General features: G+C 37.9%; 1 protein-coding gene across 3 annotated transcripts in view; it reads right to left on the reverse strand.

Moving 5' to 3' along the window:
* Positions 1-12562, reverse strand: part of LOC128555512 (SCY1-like protein 2) — a 503011-nt gene extending 490449 nt beyond the window's left edge. For all 3 annotated transcript variants that reach the window (XM_053537940.1, XM_053537941.1, XM_053537939.1), the window contains exons 1-2: positions 12481-12562; positions 5833-6102 (exon numbers count right to left, since the gene is read on the reverse strand). The gene's annotated coding sequence lies outside the window, so the exon portion shown is untranslated. The remainder of the gene's footprint in view (positions 1-5832; positions 6103-12480) is intronic.
* Between the last annotated feature and the right edge of the window lie 3321 nt (positions 12563-15883).

A 15883-nucleotide genomic window follows, 5' to 3' on the forward strand; every position in this document is an offset into this window, starting at 1 on the left:
CTTGTTAATTAGCGGTATACAGAAAGCGTAACATTCACATATTTTGTTTCTTATCGGTCATATCGATCATTCATGTAGTTGAACCACAACGAACACTGTCTAGGAAAACTTATAAATACAAATACAAATAGTTACCCAAAAGAAATAACGAAACAGGAAAGTATAAAAACATGGCACCGATAAAAAAAAAATCCAAGTTTTGGGTTAAAAAATTGTTTGAGTCGCGGCGATTTTCGTGAGTCGGTCGCGTTACTGCAAACAAACAATTTTTTAAGGATGGCCTGGTCATGATCAACCTCGCTATCAAGTTTCGTGATCCAAGGCCCAAGCGTTTTCAAGTTATCATCGGAAAAGGGTTGAACTGTTCAGGGTCAAAGTGACCTTGACTTTGTCAATGTGGCCTTGGCCTTTGGCCTACTGACCTCAAAATCTATAGGGGTCATCTACTAGTCATGTCCAATCTCCCTATCAAGCTTTGTCATTCTAGGCCCAAGCCTTCTTAAGTAATCGTCTAAAAACGGTTTAACTGTTCTGGGTCACTTAAACCTTGACCTTTGACCTACTGACCTCAAAATGAAAAGGGGTCATCTGCTGGTCATGATTAACCTCTCTATAAACCTTCATAATCCTTGGCCCAAGCGTTCTTGAGTTATTGTCCGGAAATTGTTCAACGGTTCCTGGCCAATGTGTATCCTTGAACTTTCACCTAATGACCTCAAAATCTATAGGTGTCATCTTCTGGTCATGACCAACCTCCCTATCAATATTCCTGATCCTAGGCCCAAGCATTCTTGAAATATCGTCCAGAAACCGTTTTACTGTTCCTAGTCACAATAACCTCAACCTTTGACCAACTGAACTCAAAATCAATAGGGGTAATCTGCTGTTGATGACCAACCTCTTTATCAACTTTCATGATCCTTGGCCCAAGGGTTCTTGAGTTATCATCTGGCAACCGTTTAACTGTTCAGATTGACTGTGACCTTCATCTTTGACCTACTGACCTCAAAATCATTAGGGGTCATCTGCTGGTCATGACTAACCTCCCTATCAACTTACATGAGCCTAGTCCCAAGGGTTCTTGGATTATCATCCAGAAACCGTTTAACTGTTCTGGGTCACTGTGACCTTGACCTTGGAATTACTGATCTCAAAATCAATAGGGGTCATCTGCTGGTGATGACCAACCTCCCTATCAACTTTCATGATCCTAGGCCTATACGTTCTTGAGTTATCATCCAGAAACAGATTGGTCTAACATACCGAACTACCGACAGACAGACCAACATCTGCAGAACAATATACCCCTCCTTCTTCAAAGGGGGGCATAAAAATGTGTCAAGTTGAGCCATTTGAAAAACATTGAAAAGGTCCATGCAAGAATGCTATATGCAAAGTTTGGTAAAATTCCATCTAGTTATTTTTTAACTCTGGCAGCCACTAAATGGGGTTAAACAGAAACCATCTTAACAAACCTGAGAGAGATCCAGACAAAGTTTCGTGAGGATTCAAAAAGTGTTTCAAAAGAAGAAGTTATTAAAAGGTTTTTCCACTGTTAGTTCTTGCAGCCTTTCAAAACGGTTCAAGCAAAATCATTAAAAAGTCCACACAATATTACTATCAACCATGTTTTTCACGAGAAGCTGCAACTAAAGTTTTTATTACTTTATAAGCCATAACTACATAACCATATAAGCTTTCAAGCAGAACCATATAAATTGTCCATGTGATGCTGTGTTGGACCAAGTCTGATGAATATCCATCAAGTAGTTTATGAGAAGAAGCCATTTCAAGAATTTTTCAACTTTTAGACCAGAGGCCACCATTTTATAGCTATATTTCAAAACTGTCCAGGTTGAGACCCCCTCAGCCCCCTAGACTGACTGTAGTACCCCTTCCCATACCTCAAAATGTAGATAAAAACAAAGATGCTTTTGTAGAAAAGCGCATGTCTCCCCCAATGCATAGTCATATAGGCAGGAAGTCAACAGGGAACAGGAGCAAAACTCAAAGCGACACTGACATTATCTATTTGGCATGTTCAATTATTTCACAAGGTTTCAAAATTCCGAGCTTTCACATTCCACATTCAGGCCCCTGTGACCTTTACCTTTGGTCGAGTGACCCCAAAATCAGTAGGGGCCATCTACTCTCCATGTCCAATCATCCTATATAGTTTCAACATTCTGGGTCAAGTGGTTCTCAAGTTATTGATTGAAAAGAGTTATGTTCAGCCCCCTGTGACCTTGAATTTTGATAACAATAGGGTTCATCTACTCTGTAACTCCTATCACCCTATGAAATTTGAAGGTTCTAGGACAAATGGTTCTTAAGTTATTGACTGAAAATGGATTTCCATGTTCTGTTCGTTGTGACCATGACCTTTTATAAAGTAACACCAAAAACAATAGGGGTCATCTACTCTGTAAGTCTTATCACCCTATAAAGTTTCAACATTCTGGGTCAAGTGGTTCTCAAATTACTGACCGGCAATGAATTTCCATGTTGTCTGCTGCGACCTTGACCTTTAATAATGTGACCCCAAAACCAATAGGGGTCATCTACTTTCCATGTCCAATCATCCTATGAAGTTTCAACATTCTGAGTCAAGTGGTTCTCAAGTTACTGACCGTAAATGGTTTTCCGTGTTCAGGCCTCTGTGACCTTGACCTTTAATAGAGTGATCCCAAAAACAATAGGGGTCGTCTACTCTGCATGTCCAATTATCCTATGAAGTTTCAACATTCTGGGTCAAGTGGTTGTCAAGTTATTGATCGGAAATTGTTTTCCATGTTCAGGCCCCTGTGACATTGACCTTTAATAGAGTAACCCCAAAACCAATAGGGGTCATCTACTCTGCATGACCAATCATCTTATGAAGTTTCAACATTCTGGGTCAACTGGTTCTCAAGGTATTGATTGGAAATGGTTTTCCATGTTCAGGCCCCTGTGACCTTGATCTTTGAAGGAGTGACCCCAAAAGCAATAGGGGTTTCTACTCCATAAGTCCTGCCACCCTATGAAGTTTGAAGGTTCTAGGTCAATGGTTCTCCAGTTATTGATTTGAAATGAAGTGTGATGTATGGATGGACAGGGCAAAAACAATAATTATGTCTCCCCAAGAGGAGTGGGGGTGGGGGTGGGGAGGGGGGGAAGAGACATAAAAATGCATAGGAGGACATCATTTCATGTCTATATTTTAACAAGAGATCACAGAGTGATCTTGGGGCCCATCAATGTGCCATTTTTGAGTGTTCCAAATTTCAACTTACTGACTAGCTCAAGGTCAAATTTCATTTCCGTACACAACACTGTGCATATGGTCCAAATTCGAAAGCTGTAGCTTGAGAAATGTGAAAGTAGGTCACTAGATCAATTTCAAGGACAAAGTTCTTTGTACACAAAACTATGCATGTGCATCAAGTTTGAAGGCTGTAGTTTGAGAAATTTGAAAGTAGGTCACTAGGTCAATCTTAAGGTCAAAGTTTATTTCAGCACACAAAACTATGAAAGTAGTCCAAATTTGAAGGCTGTAGCTACAGAAATGTGAAAGTAGGTCACTAGGTCAAAATCAAGGTCAAATTTCACTTCAGAACACAAATCTATGCATGTGGTCCAAATATGAAGCCTGTACCTTCAAAAATGTGAAAGTAGGTCACTAGGTCAATGTCAAGGTCAAATTTTATTTCGGAATATAAAACTATGCATGTGGTCCAAATTTGAAGCCTGTATCTTCAAAAGTGTGAAAGAAGGTCACTAGGTCAATGTAAAGGTCAAAGTTTGTTCCGATACACAAAACCATGCATGTGGTCCAAATTTGAAGGCTGTAGCTTGAGAAATGTGAAAGTAGGTCACTAGGTCAAAATCAAGGTCAAATTTTATTTCGGAATACAGAACTATGCATGTGGTCCAAATTTGAAGCCTGTACCTTCAAAAATGTGAAAGTAGGTCACTAGGTCAATGTAAAGGTCAAAGTTTGTTTCAGTACATAAAACCATGCATGTGATCCAAATTTGAAGGCTGTAGCTTGAGAAATGTTAAAGTAGGTCACTAGGTCAAAATCAAGGTCAAATTTCATTTCGGAACACAAAACTATGCATGTGGTCCAAATTTGAAGCTTGTACCTTCAAAAATGTGAAAGTAGGTCACTAGGTCAATGTCAAGGTCAAAGTTTTTTCGGTGCACAAAACTATGCATGTGGTCCAAATTTGAAAGTTGTAGCTACAGAAATGTGAAAGTAGGTCACTAGGTCAAAATCAAGGTCAACTCATGTCAAGGTTCATCTTGCCACTCAAAACCATACATGTGGTCCAAATTTGAATGTTGTAGGTTACTGACAAGAAGTTTTTAAAAGCTTTTCCCTATATAAGTCTATATGAACCATGTGACCCCCTGGGCGGGGCCATATTTGACCCTGGCGGGGTAATTTTAACAAACCTGGTAGAGAACCACTAGATGATGCTACATTATAAATATCAAAGTCCTAGGCTTTGTGGTTTGGACAAGAAGATTTTCAAAGTTTTTCCCTATATAAGTCTATGTAAACTATGTGACCCCCAGGGCGGGGCCATATTTGACCCTAGGGGGATAATTTGAACAATCTTAGTAGAAGACCACTAGATGATGTCACATACAAAATATCAAAGCCCTAGGCCCTGTGGTTTTAGACAAGAGGTTTTTCAAAGTTTTTCCCTATATAAGCCTATATAAACCATGTGACCCCCGGGACGGGGCCATATTAGACCCCAGGGAAATAATTTGAATCATCTTGGTAGAGGACCACTAGATGATGCTTCATACCAAATATCAAACCCTAGGCTCTGTGGTTTTGGACAAGAAGATTTTCCAAGTTTTTCCCTATATAAATCTATGTAAATTATAGAAATAAACAAAGGGCCATAACTTACTAAAAAATTGTTGAACCAGTCTGATTTTCAGAGGGACACAACAAGGGCACCAATACATCATTCTGACAAAGTTTAGTCAAAATCCCCCTGGTAGTTTCTGAGGAGATGCGATAATGAGAAATTGTTAACGGAAGGACAGACGGACTGACAGACGGTGGTGGGCTAAAAACTTTCCAGGGGATGACCCCCTGACTCCCACTAACATGAGTTGTGGGCCTCTCCCATATCTACCACAACTCTGTGCTGATTGTGCCTCGCTGGTGACGCCTTAGTTTCAAACTGGTGCTCCCCTACAATCAAATACTTCTGGATCCAGGCCTGCTGCTTAAAATGGTTAAGCAGAAACATTTGAACAAACTTGAGAGAGGTTCTTACAAAGTAAAGACAGATCCATCAAGTGTTTTATGAGAAGAAGTTGTTAAAATGTTTTTTTTCGTTTTAACTCACCAACAGCCCCTTAAAATGGTTCAAGCAGAACTTTTTGAACAAACTTAAGAAATGTCCATACAAGGATGCTACAAACCTGGGATAGGAGAATTGTTGAAGCAATAATGTTTATGCGATACCAGTGCATCAATTTCAATGTTACTTTAAACAAGTGTGTGAAGTTTCAATCAATTTCCACATGTGTTTACTGTCACATAGTTTAGCTAATACTAATTTTTTTAGCTAGATTGTGATGAAAGCTTCACTCTCAAGTCCACCTCCTTGAAAAACCAGTACTGGTGTAATATGAGAAGTCATGGCCGTGACCCCAGCAAGGCTCGTAGCCACGACCCCGAGTTGAGCAGCCGACACCTTAACTACTAGACAACCCCTGACATATAAGCTTACATACAAAAATTTTACCAACTTGTGGAGGCAGAGAAATGTGCAAGTGCAATAGCTCTACTTTTTTGCAGATAACTGAGTTAAAAATAATTACCAATCAAGCTGTATGTGCTCCATAAGCACATTTACAGATTCCACAATTCCTGCTCACTAGCAGTGAAATTGACTCCATGACCTCTTTGCTCACTGCTGCTCACTTGCAGCCTCTCTGTGGGCACACTTGCAGTCTTTCTCACTATAGGACCTTTGTGTGTCTTTTGTAGCCACCCTGTCTCAATGTCCTTTGTGAGCACAGCTTGCAGCCCCCCCTATACACATGACTTCAGTATGTTCACTTTATGCGGCAACATCAGGGAACATCATCCTGCAAAATATCGTTCTTCCATTTCAATAGATTTAATGACCTTTGTTAATCAAGCATGATCTTCAGTTACTCTAACCATTTGGGGGCTGATGGAATCTAAATGGACAATATAATAAAGTTATTGGCCACAGAATGCTCACACCATTTTCTCATTAGGATACCGCACTATTTTCACTTTAGCAGGAGAAAGGAAACTGGTAATGGCTGATATGATCAAGAGTACATCAAATAAAATCTACATATGCCCCCATGATAGCCTGTCAGAGGCAACTTGGTGACGTGACAGTGGTATGCAACCTAAACAAGAGGGTCATGATGGCGCTATATGGCTCACCTGTTATCACTGCACTTAAGGACAAGTCTTCAAGGTCAAAAGATCATAATAAAGATCAATCAAAAGAATTATGAGAAAATATAGTTGAAATTTTCTTAAAGTAACTTCAAATAAAATCATTCTCAAATCAGACCTGAAGTTTCATACAAGAAGATTTAATTTTAAAGTTTTCTATATGGCCATATAGGGATAATGAGTGTCTCCTGCAGGCTGCCATGTTTTTAGAAGGATCAAAATTATCTCAAGGAATTTGGTAGAAGGTCATCCAAGGCAAACTTGTGTAAAATTATTTTGAAAACGGACCTGTAGCTTTTGAGAAGAAGATTTTCAAAGTTTTCTATATAGCCATATAGGAAAAACAAGCCCCACCCCCCTATCAGGGGCCATTACTATAGAACCCATGATGGGATCTAGCCTGTTCAAGAAAGGAGCCAATATCTTGTGGTGGTACAAGTTGTGTGCAAGTTTGGTTAAAATCAAATCATAAATGAAGCTGCTATTATGTAGGCAAGGTCATAATAGCTAATTTTGGCCCTTTCAGGGGCCATAACTCTGGAACCCATTATTGGATCTGGCCAGTTCAAGCAAGGAACCGAGATCTTATGGTGACACAAGTTGTGTGCAAGTTTGATTAAATTCAAATTATAAATGAGGCTGCTATTGTGCAGACAAGGTCAAAATAGCTAATTCTGGCCCTTTCAGGGGCCATCACTCTGTAACCCATAACGGAATCTGGCCAGTTCAAGAAAGAAACCAAGATCTTATGGTGATACAAGTTGTGTGCAAGTTTGGTTAAAACAAAATCATAAATGAAGCTGCTATTGTGCAGACAAGGTCAAAATAGCTAATTCTGGCCCTTTCAGCGGCCATAACTCTGGAACCCATAATGGAATCTGACCGGTTCAAGAAAGGAACCAATATCTTGTAGTGATACAAGTTGTGTGCAAGTTTGGTAAAAATCAAATCATAAATAAAGCTGCTATTGTGCAGACAAGGTCAAAATAGCTAATTTTGGCCCTTTCAGGGGCCATAACTCTGGAACCCATAATGGGACCTGGCCGGTTGAAGAAAGGAACTGAGATTTTATGGTGATATAAGTTGTGTGCAAGTTTGGTTAAAATAAAATCATAAATGAAACCACTATCGTGCAGACAAGAAACTGTTGATGGACGCACTGACGCACAGAAGACTGACGACAGGTGATCACAAAAGCTCATCTTGTCACTATGTGACAGGTGAGCTTAAAACAATCCCCTGCAAAAAAGGAAATACCGATTCAATCTGACCTTTGACCTACTGAAAACAAAAGGGTGTATCCATGGACCACAAGCAATCATCCGATGCAATTTCACTACAGAAGGCCCATTAGCATTCTCTAGATATTAATCAGAAACCAAATGGTTTAACAAGCTAGACAATGCACAAAACAATATACCATTTGCTTCAAATGGGACATAATAAAAAGTAAGAGAAATGTTCTAAAATTGGAAGCACTGAAGAACTGTTGCCTTCAACTGTGATGTTAAATACACAGATGTATATGGCCTAAGTTCATGTTTTCAGCATTATCAGGAACTATTTTAAGAACATTCAATTCAATAAGAATTAGCTCTTACCCACAATAATCAGATAAAAGCCCACTAAGACTATTAATTACATGGTTTCAGCTGCTTCTGAGCTTTCAAGTAAGTACTGCAAAAGGTCAGTGATAACCAGTATCAATTATGTCCTTATTTGCAAATTCTACAGCTGCATCAAAGAAGGATAGATTGAAAGGAGATGCCAAGCGTAAAAAATAGAGAATTCTAACGCTTTTACGATTTTCTTTCATATAAACAAAAAAGGATTTTACCATGTACTGTCTTGTCGATTAGAACATGTTTAGCAAAATGACCTACTTTTGGCTATTCTGGTTTACTCACTTGTTTTTTATTCCAGGTAAGTATCCCTTCCTGGTGTTATCTGAACATGTTAGAATGAAAATAGATTATAGTTTTGTGTACTTTGCTGGCAAATACAACATGTTTTTTTGTTCAGATGTGTGGTAATGAATTACTCAGGTCTTTCACCTTTGTGATTACATTACAATGCATAACTCATAACTGTGTTTTATCTGCCAACAAAACACGCAAAAGTAAAATCTATTTCCAAAATAGCACATGTGTATCATATAATTATGTAAGATTAAGTATACTTTAAATTTAATATACAGAATGGGGAGCATTAAGATAAAAATAAGGACAGAGATATAGCAGGAAAAGTCACAATTTAAAAGCCATATCCTTCACCTTTAGCCTGCTCACAGCAAGTGATTTTGCCTTTGCAACCAGTGCAGACCAAGATCAGCCTGCACATATGTACAGGCTGATCATGGTCTGCACTGTTTGCTATTCAGTGAGTAAATTTTCAGTGATCTACCCTTCAAATAATGTGTTACTGCCCACTGAATGGTGGACCAGTCCATTTCAGAAATTTAGCAGGCTAAAGGTTTAAAAGAAACCTTACAACACCCAACAGTAGTGTTTGTATGGAGGTGTACGGTACATAACTGGTATGTTCAGAAAACTGTACTAAATACAGGAGTGGGGTATTAACTTGGTTAGTGACAAAAGCTATCCTTGGTTAATTGCACACAAAATGTCACTTGAAATCCTAACCAATGATACAGAACAGTGTAATCAGCCATCTCTGTCACCTGACAGAGATGGCTGATTACACTATTCTGTATTTTTGCTATAGATTTGAAGTTATGCTATGGACAAAAGTGTCTAGAGTAAAGAAAATAAAAGGTGATAATCAAAACAGTAAGCAAAACAGAATTAAAGATTGCATAATCCAAAATTCCCCCAAAAGTATCCTGTGTCACTCTGTTAAGTTTTTAGAAAAATCACTTAAATAGTTTTAGAGTTATGTTCTTGACAAAGGTTTTACAAGTAAATCAAATCAAGGAAGATAATTCAGGGTGTTTTTTTTTCTGGCCGGTATTTCTTCATGTTTCCAATAAAAAATAAAAAAAAAAGTATTTTTTCCCAATTTCAAGCAAGAAATTCCCAATTAAAGTCTAAACAAGAGCTTACACTATTGGTGACAAATGCCCCCGAAGTATGCCCCAGAATGCTACAGTTGTATGCACAAAAAGATCACACATCATTTCGTTGTCTTGACCTTGATCTAAGTGGCCCAGGTCATAAGCATGACACACCTTCTCAATATAGTTAACATTTGTTTCAAATTATTTTCAAATCCCTTGATAAATAGCAGAGTTATGGACCAGACAAGAAACACCTTAGACTTTCAAGTGTGATCTTGACCTTGGAGCTAGGGGTCTGGGTCTTAAGCATGACATCTCATCTCATTATAGGGAATATTTACGCCAAGTAATTTCAAAATCCCTTCATCAATGGCAGAGTTATGGACCTGACAAGAAACAGACCCTGTTAATCTTTGACCTCTAAGTGTGACCTTGACCTTGGAGCTAGGCATCTGGAACTTGTGCATGACATGTCATCTCATTATGAGGAACATTTATGCCAAGTTATTTCAAAATCCCTTCATGGATGGCATAGTTATAGACCGGACATGAAATAGACCATGTTAATACTTGACCTCTAAGAGTGACCTTGACCTTGGAGCTAGGGGTCTGGGTCTTGCGCGTGACATGTCGTCTCATTATGGTGAACATCTATGCAAAGTTATTTCAAAATCCCTTTTTGGATGGAAGAGTTATAGCCCAGACAAGAATATACCGAACATAACACGTAAACAAGAGCTCGTCGAACACGAAATGTCCCCCTTGATGCATTAAGTAAGCACAAGGAACAGAAATTATATGCTCAATGTAAACAAAAGTTCTACCATTCTGGTTTAATCTGACCTTGACCTCTAACCTACTCACCTAACAAGAGATTACAGAGTGATCTTGGCACCATCCACTGAGCCATTTTTGAATGTTCCAAATTTCAAGACTAGCTCAAGGTCAAAATTAAGGTCAAATTTCATTTTGATATAAAACAATGTGTATGTGGTCCAATTTGAAAGCTGTGGCTTGAGAAATGTGAAAGTAGGTCACTAGATCAATTTCAAGGTCAAAGTTCATTTCGGTAGACAGAACTATGCATGTGCTTCAAATCTGGAGGCTGTAGCTTGAGAAATGTGAAAGTAGGTAATAGGTAAAAATCAATGTCAAATTTCAATTCAGAACACAAAAATATGCATGCGGTCCAAATTTAAAGCCTGTGGCTTCAGAAATGTGAAAGTAGGTCACTAGGTCAATCTCAAGATCAAAGTTCATTTTGGTACACAAAACTATGCATGTGGTTCAAATTTGAAGGCTGTAGCTTGAGAAATGTGAAAGAGGTCACTAGGTCAAAATCAAGGTCAAATTTTATTTGAACAAAAATATGCAGCATTTGAAGCCTGTACCTTCAGAAATGTCAAAGTAGGTCACTAGGTCAATCTCAAGATCAAAGTTCATTTCAGTACACAAAACTATGCTTGTGGTTCAAATTTGAAGGCTGTAGCTTGAGAAATGATAAAGTAGGTCACTAGGTCAAAATCAAGGTCAAAATTTATTTGGGAACAAAAAACTATACATGTGGTCCAAATTTGAGGCCTGTACCTTCAAAAATGTGAAGTAGGTCACTAGGTCAATAAGAAGATCAAAGTTTTTTTCAGTACACAAACCTATGCATGTGGTCCAAATTTGAAGGTTGTAGCTACAAAAATGAGAAAGTAGGTCACTAGGTCAAGATCAAGGTCAACTCATGTCAAGGTTCATCTTGCCACTCAAAACTTTACATATGGTCCAAATTTGAATGATGTAAGTTATGGACATGAAGATTCTAAGTTTTTCCCTATATAAGTCTATATGAACCATATGACCCCTGGGCGGGGCCATATTTGACCCTAGAAGGATAATTTGAACAAACTTGGTAGAGAACCACTAGATGATGCTACATTACAAAATATCAAGGCCATAGTCTTTGTGGTTTGTACAAGAAGATTTTCAATGTTTTTCCCTATATAAGTCTATGTAAACTATGTGACCCCCAGGGCGAAGCCATATTTGACCCTAAGGGAATGATTTGAACAATCTTAGTAGAGGACCACTAGATGATGTCATATACAAAATATCAAAGCCCTAGGCCCTGTGCTTTTGGACAAGAGGTTTTTCAAAGTTTTTTTCTATATAAGTCTATATAAACCATGTGACCCCCCAGGGTGGGGCCATATTTGATCCCAGGGAAATAATCTGAAAAATCTTGGTAGAGGACCATTAGATTGTGCTACATACCAAATATCAAAGCCCTAGGCCCTATGGTTTCGGACAAGAAGATCAGAAACTGTTTAAATGTTCCTGGCCAATGTGACCTTGACCTTTGACCTAATGATCTCAATATCAATAGGGGTCATCTGCTGGTCATGGCCAACCTAACTATCAATTTTCCTGACACTAGGCCCAAGAGTTCTTGAGTTATTGCCCGGAAACCATTTTACTGTTCCTGGCCACTGTGACCTTGACCTTTGACATACTGACCTCAAAATCAATAGGGGTCATCTGCTGGTCATGACCAATCTCCCTATCAAACTTTGTGACCCTAGGCCTAAGTGTTCTTGAGTTATCATCCAGAAACGGTTTAACTGTTCAGGGTCACTGTGACCTTGACCTTTGACATACTGACCTCAAAATCAATAGAGGTCATCTGCTGGTCATGACCAACCTCCCTATCAGCTTTCATGATTCTAGGCCCAAGTGTTCTTGAGTTATCATCCGGAAACCGTTCTACTATTCAGGGTCATTGTGGCCTTGACCTTTGACATACAGACCTCAAAACCAATAGGGGTCATCTGCTGGTGATGACCAACCTCCCTATTAACTTTCATGATCCTAGGCCCAAGAGTTCTTGAGTTATCATCCGGAAACGGATTGGTCTACATTCTGACCGACCGACCGACCGACATCTGCAAAACAATATACCCCTCCTTCTTCGAAGGAGGGCATAATTAAAAAAAAAACAACAACAGAAAACGTAACGTCAATTTACCTTTTATTTAAACAGGTAATATTATCAAATGCTTCCCAGGAACGATGGTTAGGTGATCTGCTCGTCTCAAATAACTGAAATACTGTTGAAACAGGCATTAATTTCATAGAAACATAAAACGTATATGAGAATGATTAACTGAACCTCTCTCCCCAGGAATGGGTGCCAGAATAGAAGTTAAGAAAACTTGTTACATTTGATGAAAAATATATATTAGATATCAATGCATGAATATGTGTTCACAAACAATGTCACCAGATGCTTTCGCAAGCATAGATAACAAGCATTGTTGATTATTTCAAAAACATGAAAAGCCAATGACCATGCTGAGTGTCAGATTCATTAAACATAAAAGAACATTCACTGTGCTCATATATGTTTTAATATGTCTTGCTTTCAATAGTACAAGTTTTCCCAATTTTGGCCAAAAAGATGCAAAAATTCCCAACTCCAGGGGATTAGGTTATATTCTCACAATGAGAGGAAAAGAACCTGTAATTCAAAATGTAAGCGAAGTATACTTAGGTTTTTTGTACCTTGCACTTCCTATCAATGTCTTTTGTAATCCCTTTTATGGTTTTGAAGATACGCTCTGGACAAGACTGTAACATACAGACAAACATTTGCACAAATCTTGGACAGACACCAGTTCCATTTCCACCTTTAGAAGAGGGATAATAACTTTTAATGTTTCATTAAATCAATACACTTTAGTTAAAAAGTTCTGGCATTTGAACAATTTAATTATAGCAATCAAAGCTGCTTTGCAAGATTGATGTAAAGTGCAGTCCTGATAAGGTATTATTGTCACTGTTCTCTATCGTCTGAAAACAAGTTAAAGACAAACATGCAATTAATTATTCAAAATGATACTTCAACTTCTCTAGTTCTTTTGTCTGCAGACCAATCTACGAGGGGTGTCCTAGAAGTTCGTGGAATAATGTCCTTGTTCACAATCGCAAACACCAATCTGCTTGAAATATGGTTGGAGTATATATTTTAAACTAAGTATGGTTTGGCGATTATTAACGAAATTTCAATATTTCTCTTGCTTTCGATATATCAGTATCCATAGCAACTGACCTCTCCTTAACCAGAGCGGGCATTAATAAAAGCATGTTTTTGTTAAAATGTCGTCAGTTGCTTTCACTGTAAGGCTAATAAATTTTCTGCAATTGAAATGAAGTTTACAGCAGTCAACAACTTAATTTTCTGAAAATTTCAACATAAAAGCTGTTTCAATTCAAATTTCACTGTAACTTTAGTAATATTGCTGTTAGGAAACAACAAAAGCTTAACATGACGTCCATATGTAACGTTGAGTTATGGAGTGTCGTGAAAATGTGCATAGGCCTTAAGATGTCGCCAGCAGAAACTCTAAAGCTGATGAAAAGATCCATAACCCTTCCGACATTAAGGAAAGCTTGAGATCAGTGTCCTCGGATCCAAGTTGTTAAATCAATTCAGGGTTGCCACTTATTCGTGAAAATGAAATTCCCTGACTTTTCACTGACTAAACCATACTTTTCACTGACCAATACCACCATTTTCTTTCAGGCTCCTCCTCCCCTACAGCTATCCAATCCACACTTTCCAATCCAGGCAAGGGTTGCAAAGCCTTTCAGTCATCAAATCTAAAGTTAACATAAAAATGAAATTTATTCAAACACATTTTAAATTATGTTTATAAACAATTACACCAAAATGTGTTTGGAAATACTTATAAATACTACTTGAAGACTGCACTAGCCGCTGAACATTTTAAACATCGACCCAGAATTTCATTTTTCCCTGACTTTTCTAAAATTTCATTTTTCACTGACCATTATCTAGATTTCCCTGACAATTCACTGACCTTAAAAAAATCATTTTTCCCTGACTTTTCAAGGTAAGTGGCAACCCCGCAATTGCTCTACAGTCCTGATCTGGCCCCCGTGGACTTCCATACCTTTCCAGAAATCAAAGCCCAGTTACGTAGTCAACGCTTCCAGTCAACCTCTGACCTGATGCAAACCACAAAGAGAATTGTTTCTACTCTTGACAAAGGGTGGTACAGGAAAACATTCCACAAATGGATCAGCAGACACCAGAAATGTGTAAACACCAGCGGGGATTATGATGAAAAAGTTAACAGGGAACTTACAATGTAACATTTTGTTAATGTCATCGACGTCCTATGTGGACCAGGTGTTGCATGAAAAGTGATTTCTACCCATCGATTTATGGATTCATATTTATTGTAATCTTTTTATTCCTATACATTTATGTTTCCAAATATTAAATATAATGTCCTGCTGATTTCTTTCCTTAAAATAACCAGTATTATTAAAGTTTACTGTTATTTAACAATGCCGTGAACTTCTTGGACACCCCTCGTAATTCAGACAAAGATGTAACATTTAAACTGAAATGACACAGCAAAAGGGCATAAAGAAAATTCTAATTTTGGTAAAAGTAATTACCACTTCACTGAACTCAGGTTAAAGGATATGCAATGTCCGGCATAAGAACAAAAACATCGTATAGAACAATAAAAAGTATGTACATGTTTTGATTTTGCGAGAAATTTCAAAAAAGCACAACTTTAAATCATTTAAGGATAAGCAATTTTACCTAGCCATGACTCAGCACAGAATATTTAAGCCAAGTGAAGACAAGATTGGACAAAGGTTATTCAAAAATTATGAGCCTCCAAACAGTCATACAGTTAATGTTAACATTGTTTGATACATGCCAACTGAAAATGCTTGATACATTTATTAGAAATAATATTATGAAAGTTCAAACAAAAGCAGCAGTTTCTCAACAAGAGCTGTCTGATGACAGCGCGCTCGACTATTCGAAGAATTGATTGAAGAATGGTGTCAAAATATTTCCACGGATATTCAGACAAAAGAAATAAATAGATTAGACAAACAATGTTCCTGTATTACTTTGATTTCGATAAGTCTTGCACTAAATGGCAATATATGAGCCAATTTCAAAGTCCAAAAAGGGCCATAATTCAGTCAAAATAGTGATGTACTCTTGCCTACAGATGGAAATCATAATGATAAACAAGTGTTCAAAGTTTAAAAGCCATATGTCAAAAAGTTTTGGCAAAACATGGACTTGTATGGAAACAGAACCAATTTCAAAGTCCAAAATGGGCCATAATTCAGCCAAAACAGATGACAGAGTTATGTTCTCTTTCCTACAGATAGAGACTATTATACTAAACTATTGATAAAAGTTTCAAAGCCATATGTCAAACACTTTACAAAAAATATGAACTGGTACGAAAAACTTAACCAAGATTTCTCAGTCAAAAAGGGCCATAATTCAGCCAAAATCCTTGATGGAGTTATGTACTCTTGCCTATAACTGGACATGGTGATGGTAAACAGGTGATGAAAGTTTCAAA

Source organism: Mercenaria mercenaria, chromosome 3 (assembly GCF_021730395.1).
Source record: "Mercenaria mercenaria strain notata chromosome 3, MADL_Memer_1, whole genome shotgun sequence".
Classification (NCBI taxonomy): Eukaryota; Metazoa; Mollusca; class Bivalvia; order Venerida; family Veneridae; genus Mercenaria; species Mercenaria mercenaria.